Raw genomic sequence first — 10191 nt, 5'->3', positions numbered from 1 at the left:
TTTTGAGAACCTAAATAAGCACGCACCAAACCTTTTGAGACCTTTTTAATATTTGTATGTGAGGTGATTTTTAAAAATTTGTAAGTGCTTTTTTTAAAAAATTTATTTTATTTTATATATATTTTATTTTTGGCTGTGTTGGGTCTTTGTTGCTGTGTGCGGGCTTTTCTCTGGTTGTGGTGAGCTGGGGCTACTCTTCATTGCAGTGCACAGGCTTCTCATTGCAGTGGCTTCTCTTGTTGCTGAGCATGGGCTCTAGCGCACGGGCTTCGGTAGTTGTGGCACGCGGGCTCAGTAGTTGTGGTTCGCGGGCTCTAGAGCACAGGCTCAGTAGTTGTGGCGCATGGGCTTTGTTGCTCCATGGCATGTGGGATCTTCCCAGACCAGGGCTCGAACCCGTGTCCCCTGCATTGGCAGGCAGATTCTTAACCACTGTGCCACCAGGGAAGCCCATAAGTGCTTTTTGAAAATAGGAAATGAGCATTTATTATTTCAAACATTAAGTTTATCTAAATGGCCACAACCTGACATAGGGCTGGCCAAATAAACACTTACACAGCATCGGTTAGAGGAAATACTCTCTGAAAGGTTGGGCAGAAAGAAAAAAAAAAAAAAAAGATATGCTTCCTATTCCTGAAGAACATATCATTTAGTTGACAAGATCACAAAAGAGGCCATCTCCTCTGCTGCTGGAGAGAATGGAGCCATTGATAAATTCCAGCTGTGTAGTGACTGGGAGAATGTGTGTTCCCGTGGGCTTCTTCGCCATCCATTGGGTTAATGTGTACTCTGTGCCTCTTACCATTTTAGAGGCTGTTCAAATGGCTGTAAATGGATATGGTCCTTTGAGGAGTTTATAACTCCAGAGATTGTAGACTCGATGGGATTTCAGTGGGAGCACTGGGCAAGTACACAGATGAACGACTAAAAATACACATCACGGCATGTACAACTGACCTTGTGCAGATGCTCTGTCATAAAGGGAGCTAGGTATCTACCAGACGGTACCATAGAGCATCTACCAGACTTGTGGCTAGCTTAGATTTGGGCAAGGTACGGAGAGGACATACTTTTCTTATTTTAGTCAGAAAACCAAGTATTTCCTAAGTGTTTACTGTGTCCTACAAGCTTTCTACGTATTTTCTCACTGTATCCTTGCAATAACTCCTGTTTTAACAGAAGAGGAAACAGGCTTAACCAAGATGAGTGACTTAGCTCAATTGATTAAGGGCCTAAATGGCAGAGGTAGGATTCCACCTAGGTCTGTTTGAGTCTTTCCACTATAGCACCCTGCCTCAGACAAAGTATGTCTTAAAGATCACCCAGATTTACTGAGTCTAAATGATCTTGGGGAAGAAAATATTTCATGATGATGATTATTATATATACTTTAAAAAATTATAGGAAACATCTTTTCTTTCTATTGTCTTGACTCCCCGGAAGGAGAGATTAGATTGTAATGTAGCCAATGCTCAGATTCAGATCCAAGACGGTCATCTCAATGGCCTTTGCCCTGTGGCAGGCCAGGTCTCTTTCATTTTTTGTTTTGGAGCGACTATGGTTTCTATAGGGTTTTTCTCCCTCCGTCTTGAGTATTGGAAGCTCTCAAATTCTCCTAAGAACCAGTTCGTGATTTCCCAACTGGCTGGTGAGCAGAAGAAACGCTCTCCTCTCCATGGGCCTAACCCAGTGCGTGACACCCGGGATAGAATGAATGCCCGTGTTAAGAGGGATTTTAGAGATTATCCATTCTAAGCACCTTGTATTTAACTGGTGAGGTAACTGGTATTTGGGGAGAGCCTGTGACTGTCTGGTGGTGTTTCAGAGCTGGACCCAGAGTCCAGGGCTCCTGTCTTCAAGCCAATACCCTTCCTTCTGCTTTGCAGGACTAGGAGCTGAGAGTGTGGGCCAGCTTTTTTCCCCTCCCTTCCTTCCATTTCTCTTGAGTGCAAAGGTAAAGGCACAAAGGGTGTGGGGTTTTTGTTTCAAGGCACCGAAGGAAAGGACAACTAGAGGCATATGGCCCAGTCACTAGTGACTCCCCTGTTAAGCATAGAAGTAAAAATTTTTCCCAAACTAGACCTTAACCTAAAATACTTGGGGTATTTAATGCAAAGCCCTCACTGTCAGCTAATTAAAAAAAAAAAAAAAAAAAAAGCAACCTAGTAGGCAAAAGACTTAGGAAATTAACCAAAGGTCTTAGGGGAAAAGAGCTGTTCATGTGTGTCAGTTACATAAAGGAATACAAATTGCATAATGACTCATCAGAACATAATTTCAGAAAACCTAGTTGAGATGGCTTTTTTTCCTTTTGATATGATACTTATGAAAGTATCATATGTATCTTATGAAAAACCCAGTTTTTCCCTTTCTTTTCATTTCTTCTTTCTTTTTTCTGTGAAGTATGCACTTATGCACTTACTTGCTTTTTCCATTAAATCACAGATGTGGGTCAAATTGTATCCCCTCCAGAAGATATATGGAAATCCTAAACTTTGGTATTGGTGAATGTGACCTTACTTGGAAATAGGGTCTTTACAGATACTCAAATTAAGATGAGGTCCTACCTGACTAGGGTGATCCCTAATCCAATGTGACTGGTGTCCTCATCAGAAGAGGAGAAGGCAGACAAGCAGGTAGGGAGAATAGTGTGTGATGACGGAGTCTGAGGCTAGAGTGATGCAGCTACAAAATAAAGGGACCCCAAGGATCGCCAGCAACACCAGAAACTAAGAGGAAGGCATGGAACAGATTCACCTTTAGAGCCTTTAGAGAGAGCCTGAACCTGCCAACTCCTTGATTTTGGACTTCTGGCCTCCAGAACTGAGAATACATTTGTGTTGTTTTAAGCCACCTAGTTTCTGGTAATTGGTTATGGTTGCCCTAGGAAACAAATACAGTCCTCAAACATTTCCAGACTTCCTGCTACAGCCAGAAGCTTTGAGTAGCGAGGGTGGTGGGGAAGAGAGGACCAAACAGGTGCATAGAACAATGTTTTACCTTCTAGGAGATCACAGGCCAGCAGTTCCATTAGGAACCTTGGTGATTCCCCCATCCCATTCACACAGGTTTATCCACTTTTCAGAACAGCAGTCGAAGACAGGTGACATCCATGGTGCCATCTGTGGTTACCCCTTCAATGCACGCAATGATGGCAGGAAACAGTGTGGGGAAAGGAAATGATAATAAGTCTGTGGAATCAGGCAGCCATTGAGATCAGCCTCAGAGAATTGAGAATTATTGAAAATTTCAGTAATTTTCAATTACTGAAAGAACAACGATAATATTTAGGGTTCTGTTTGGAGTTATTTTGGGGTTCTTAGCCAAGATGAAGAGGACTGAAGAAATCAGATAGTAGAGGGTAAGAAAGTTCTGTCTGAAAAGCTGGGATTCAAGGGGAAAATGTGGGGCAGAGATCAACAGCTCCCCAAGGACCCACATCACTCTAGCATCACCCCTTCCCAGGTCCTCTCGTGAACAGTAAATTCCTACTGGGTTGGCTTGAATTAAGTTGTGATCATTTCCCCAGCTCTGATTTCACGTAAAGAGTTGAGCTGGTAATGAGAGAGGAGGGGACCCACAGTGGCTCTGCTTTTTGTGCTAATGAACTTACCCAGGCTGGCCTTGTCCTCTGAAGGCCAGTTCAGACCATTTCCTGTGTGGACTTTGGAGAACATGAAGAGAGAGGAAGGTGGAGGAAAGACAGTGGAAAGTCTGGGGTAAGAGAGAGCAGCAAGGAGAGGTAAGACCAGAATGAGAAAATGGTTTGTACCCAAATGTTGGTGCTCACACCTTGATAGAGCCTGACTTGAATGCTTCCCAACCTAAATTTTGTAAGGTAACTATGGGCTGCTTCGATTTTAAAATCAGCTGCTCACTAATTGATCATTTAAGTTTAGCAACACTTAATTGGAAGAGGTTTATATGTCTAATGGAAACAGCCTAATAGGCCGAATAGGAGGCAGCATGATACAGTAGAAGGCACAGAAGACCTGCATCAGGCGTATGCCTAGAGCAGTGTTTCTCAACTTTTTTTCATTATCATCTCACTGAAGATTTAGACATGTTTTCCTAGTTGCCTCCCACATGAAATTTTATACCATAGATATCTTAGAAATTTGTTTATATACTACATGCACATCTGTGTTTATATACAGTTTAAATTTGTTTATATACTGTTACAAGAAGCAGTTTGTCCCATCTGGGGCCAATATTGCCCCGTCGATAATTTCTGCTTTAGATGAGAACTGACTTCAGGACCTAGGAATCCTCAGGAGTTGGGACAGAAGTCCCTGGGTACAAGCTGACAGACCTGGCCTTCAAGTCTACTTCTGCCACTTCCAACTGTGCCCGTGAGCAATTTACATAACTCACTTTGAGTTTTAGTTTCTTCATCTATCTTATCTATATTAAGAGCAATTTAGGTGAAAAGGTACAGAAAGTTTAAGTACTTTGCACGTTGCTAGACACCTAGTCTGTGATCAAAGCAGACGTTTTTTCTGGCTCTTTGCTAGGCTGTTGTCCAGCCCCCTGCATCTACCATCAATGAATGGGGTATATGACAGTGACGTCAGGGAGTTAGACAAATGTGAGCCGTTCATTTGCAGAGGGTTTTCCTCCTTGAGGCACTTTTCCATAATGAGCGTGATGACCTTCTTCTCTAGAAGGGTTTGCTGGGCCTGGGCAGCCTGGATCTTTGGGGAGCTCTGCTTTTGCTTCCTCTCACCTGCCTGTTCATACCATGCAGAAGAGGGCTGCAGGCTGCTGTCGCCTTCCCAGTTCTCAGGACAGATCGAGCCAGAACGTAAGGGCCTCTCCGGGGAATTCAAAAAGCCAAATGAGAGAAATATATTAAGAAACAATAACAAAAAAGAAAAGTCATAAGCCTTCAAAGTGTTTAAAATGAAGGAGCAACACACAAATGAACTGTTGTGTAGAAGAAAATTTGTCTTCAGTTGTGGTTTCTAAGCGTAAGATGACTCCCTATTTAGGTAGCGGGAGAAGAAAAAAGAAGAGGAAAAAAATTATAGAGGAACTCTTCTAAGGAGATGAATGAAAGAGGAAAAATGCTTCCTTCATGCGTGCTGGTGGCACTCAGTACAAAGTTTAGAATAGGGTGGTCTGTTTCTAAATGAGGTGTTTTTTTAAAAATTAATTAATTAATTAATTAATTTTTTATTTTTGGCTGTGTTGGGTCTTCGTTTCTGTGCTAGGGCTTTCTCCAGTTGCGGCAAGCGGGGGCCACTCTTCATCGCGGTGTGCGGGCCTCTCACTATCGCGGCCTCTCTTGTTGCGGAGCACAGGCTCCAGATGCGCAGGCTCAGCAATTGTGGCTCATGGGCCTAGTTGCTCTGCGGCATGTGGGATCTTCCCAGACGAGGGCTCGAACCCGTGTCCCCTGCATTGGCAGGCAGATTCTCAACCACTGCGCCACCAGGGAAGCCCCTAAATGAGGTTTTTGAAGATAATCAGCTGTGAAATTTTAGGAGCTGATGATGATGCATTTGCATAGGCCAGGGCTTTTGCTTTTCTTTTCCCTACAGGACATCTGAATTTTTGCCATATTACAAGGTACTACAGACTGAGGCCTGGAAGGACTTGAAGGTAACAACTCCAGCTTTTTGACAAATTCTTTGAGAAACCTGAGGACCTCCCCCGCCCCTAAAGAGGTTATCATTTACCCAAGGTCGCACAGCTAGTGAGTAGCAGATGGACATACCTAGGTTTTCTGATTTCAAATCTGCTGGCCTTGTTGCTCCAAGTTAGCAGTTAGTAATGCCAGGACGCAGAAAGAGCACAGAGTGTGGTTACAACTGACTTGGATTGCAATCCTAGCTCTTCCCTTTATCAGCCATGTAGCTTTAGAAAAGTCATTTAATCAGCTTTTCTCAGATAAATAATAGCACTGTGGAAGAGCAAGTTTCTGCTTGTTGTGAGGGGCAAGCGTGTCTGCACATAGTAGGTGCTCCATCAACGGGACCTCATCTCAAACTCCAAACCCAGGTGTCTCGGATCCCAGAGTATGGGCCCCTTTGCCCACACGCTTGTGAAATGGGTCTAATCCTCTGTAACACATGACATGCGAAGAAATCCTAAAGTCTCCATCAATTTTTATCATATGAAGTTTATACAGCATCATTCATTATAAGAAAAATGCATATTAAAACAATAATACTATCTCACTCTTCCTATTTGTTGGCAAGTGTTTGGGGAAACAGGCACACTCATGGTTTGGAATATTAATTTGTATCACCTCTTTGGAGAATAATTTGACAATACATGTCACAATTTAAAATGCACTTACTCTTTATTAACCTGCCTGTTTCACTTTTACAGATACATTCATACACATCCAAAATGCGTATCACTGCAGCATTCTCTGCTACAGCAAAGTTTGCACAGGAACTAAATATACCTTATAAAAAACATGATAAATTGTGGTGTGTCTGTACAATGAAATATTATGCAGCCATCAGGATGAACCAGCTCTACATATACTGTTATGGAACCATTTCTAAGATGTCCTGGTAAATGTAAAAGAAAGATACAGACTGATAAGTACAATATGATATGGCTTGTGATATATAGGCTGTAGATACATTTATGCTTATATATGGAAAGGCTACCTGTGGAAGTATCCAGAAGAAATTCAGGGGAGGAAAATTGGGGAACTGATGGCCAAGGGTGAGAATGAGATTACCATTTGGTATACCCTTTGGAAACTTTTGAGATTTGCTCCATGTACACGTATTACCTATTTTAAAAAATAAACACAAAGCAAAAAGAAAGCCCAGCCAAACAAATAAAATACTTGTGGTCTCAGTGCTGGCACAAACAGCCCTCCTGCGCATCTACTCTGATGTGCTTGGCCCAGTCTTCTTTGGCTCACTGGCCTCTTGGATCCTCACCTTGGCTCTCTCTTGACTCCCAATACCCACCACCAGCCTCCTTTGTCCTGAAAACCTGTTTCAGACAGGCTCCTCTGGCTTCCATCTCCGGTGCTCTCTCTTGGGCGCAATGCCATGCACGTTCTCTGGCTCTGCGGAGCTCAGCTTGCTGGAGCTCGCCGACCCCTGGCCAGGCCAGCCAGGTCACTAGACAACGTGCATCTCTTGGCAGCAGCCACTGCCTAGGTGTAAGGAGGGAATGGTCTACGTGGTTGTCCACTGTGTAGATGTACTACTGGGGCTGCCTGTGGTGACCTTTTACCTTTGATTGGCCCAGGGCATCTTGGTTTCTTCATTCAGTTTTTTCTTCATTGGTTGGTTTGTTGGTTCTTTTGTTCATTCATTCATTCAATACTTCTGAACCAGAGGAACAGAAGCTATGGTCTGATGGGATTCATTTTAGGGATGTGCCTGGGAATTTCATTTCCCTCTACTTTCCTTTTCCCCAACCCTATGGATAATTTAGATTTTATCATATCCTGATAGCATAAGACTTAACAATTAAACCAACTGAACATGTTGCATTATCAGGGGCAGCTTCTGGGGGTTACAGTTAAATGACCTCCCTTTCACCCTCACTGGAAAGGATCTACAGCAAAGAGGCATTTAGTTTAATGACATTCGCAGATGAGTCTTATTTCTCTTGGCTGATTTTTTAAAAAAATTTATTTACTTATTTATTTTTGGCTTCTTTGGGTCTTCATTGCTGCACACGGGCTTTCTCTAGTTGCGGTGAGTGGGGGCTGCTCATTGCGGTGGCTTCTCTTGTTGTGGAGCACGGGCTCTAGGCATGCGGGCTTCAGTAGTTGTGGCACACGGGCTCAGTAGTTGTGGCTCGCGGGCTCTAGAGCACAGGCTCAGTAGTTGTGGCGCACGGGCTTAGTTGCTCCGCGGCATGTGGGAATCTTCCCAGAACAGGGATTGAACCCGTGTCCCCTGCATTGGCAGGCGGATTCTCAACCACTGAGCCACCAGGGAAGCCCTGATTTTTTTTTGAACCAGTAAAATCCTTATTTTGAGACTTTTCAGTGTTTCAATTTTTTCAGAGGGCATCTTGGAGAAAACAATGAATGCCTGTAGGCCATTGACCACTTTCTATCTTCAGCCATCAGGGATCTTGGGTGAGGTTAGAAGAGCTGCCAGGAACCGCCTCTGGCTTGATTAAGCTTCAGAAATACCTCCATTGATCCTATTCAAATGTTTATTGAGTACCTACCTCAGAAATGATACTGAATTGACTTCAGAAAATCACCTTTGCCCAAGGCCTGGGAGGGGAAGGCCTGTGGACTCTGGTGGGAAAAAGAAATTCCTTGTGGGGTGACTGAAGAATGGGCTGGCTCAGCTCCAACCAGAGAAGGATCCACGAGAGAAAGCCATTAGGTCCTGAACACTGATAGGGTTTATGGCCTCTGCTCTTAGTGAGGTGATCTGACTGAATGGGCATCTGAGCAGGAAAGGAAGCCTACAGAAGTGGCAGCAGGAGTGGTCCCTAGGAAGGCAATGACTTACATCAATTGGAGGCATCATCTTGAACAATTGCACTGGAAAAAGCTGTAGTTTCTTGTGTTGTCCTGTAGAAAATGTTCTTTAATGAGATAGCTTAGCATGGTATTTACAAGTACAGACTCTGGAGACAGACTAACTACCTGGTGATCTAGGCTCTATCTTTAAGTTTGTTTAACCTCTCTGGACCTCACTGTCCTCATCTGTAAAATGCGGATGTGATAGTGTCCACCGCACTCCGTTGCTTGAGGACCAAATGAGTAAAGCCCTAAGATAGCACCAGGACCATTGTTAAGTACTCAAAAATGTAAACAGTTATTTTAACTGTGCTGTTTTGCCCTTCTGAAAATAACCATCTTCCAATGAGTTGAACTATTAATTTGCCTAATATTGAATTTTGTATTTGTGGCGTAATAGGATTTTTGCACGGCAAAATACATTTCTTTTTTTTGTGGCTTTGCTCTCTTGTTCTTTCAACATCAAAACCCTAGGTGTTTTGATCTCGGAGAAATGATGCAAACGAAGGGAGCCACACAGTCTGTGGTCCTGGGGTGTGTTCCCGAGCGTACACGTGCTCCTTCGATTCAAAGCGGAGTCTATAGTTCTTGGCTTAAAATGTCACAAAGAGATTGCAGCTGAAAATGCCCAAGCTCTTGAATGATTTGTCTCCGGCTTTTGCCCCTCTTTTATTGCAAGTATCATTAGTAATGTTGACTAAATCATTACCTCTCCAAAATCCTGCCTAAATTATCTTTTTCCTGAACTTGTGTGTTCATTGCATTAATCATTTGGAAATAACGTCCTCACCAAATACAAGTTCTTCAGGTTTATTTTAAATGGCTTGCGTTTGTGTACAAGCTGACATTGCCTGAGGAGAAAGTCAAAGACCTTGTCAACAACAGACTTTTGAGTTTGCCCTTGAAATAATGACAATTAGGAATACACCCGTCAGATTCTGTCATTTGCAGAACTTCAGTAATCAATAAGACATCATCAGCCTTGTCCTTTTTTCTATGCCCACAATACTCCCTGGCTTCTGATTTGAACCTGAATAACTTTTGAATAAATTTCATTTTTGCAATTGAAGTGTAGTTCTGACCAGATGGACCTATTCAGACTTTTGTAACAATCCATTTCCAAATGATTTTCCAGCTATTCAGTTCAAGCTGCAAATCTAACTGTTGTAATGAAAAGAACTGTGTATTTTCCAAGAGCTCCTCAGAACCATTCTTTAAAGGATCTTCCTCTTTAGGGCCACCGTGGGTGTTTTCAGTGAAAAGTTATTATATATTTTATGATTGTATATTTTATAATATATTTTGTTTAAGTGAAGCTGAGGGAATCATTTCAGTTATTTCACCCAGCCCCGCGCAGTGGGAGAAAGGTCCCCTTTTAACCAAACAGCCGGCCACTGCTCTTTGAAGAGCAATGTGTCAGTTCTTCAGTGGTACCTCTAGGTGGCAGTGCAGCCCAAGACAACGTTCTTGGTCCTGGCTTCCTCCCCTCCCCCTCTTTCTGGGCTGGCAGCACAGGTTGGATTGGCACTCAGGGAAAATAATCATTAAAAGTAAATGCAATCAAAAGAAATAGGTTATTATAGTGGCACATTGGAACTGCTTTAGTTAGAAGTCTGTCACCCTCCCATTAGAAATGTTATCTGGGAGGAGTTTGCCACCGGGCTGTGAAAATTTGCTAGAGGTTAAAAGTGACACTTGCTGGCGCCTCAACCTTGTAGCCTATT

Source organism: Balaenoptera musculus, chromosome 6, assembly GCF_009873245.2.
Source record: "Balaenoptera musculus isolate JJ_BM4_2016_0621 chromosome 6, mBalMus1.pri.v3, whole genome shotgun sequence".
Taxonomy (NCBI): Eukaryota; Metazoa; Chordata; class Mammalia; order Artiodactyla; family Balaenopteridae; genus Balaenoptera; species Balaenoptera musculus.
The sequence above is the reverse complement of the archived record's forward strand: the minus strand, read 5'-3'. Positions refer to the sequence as shown.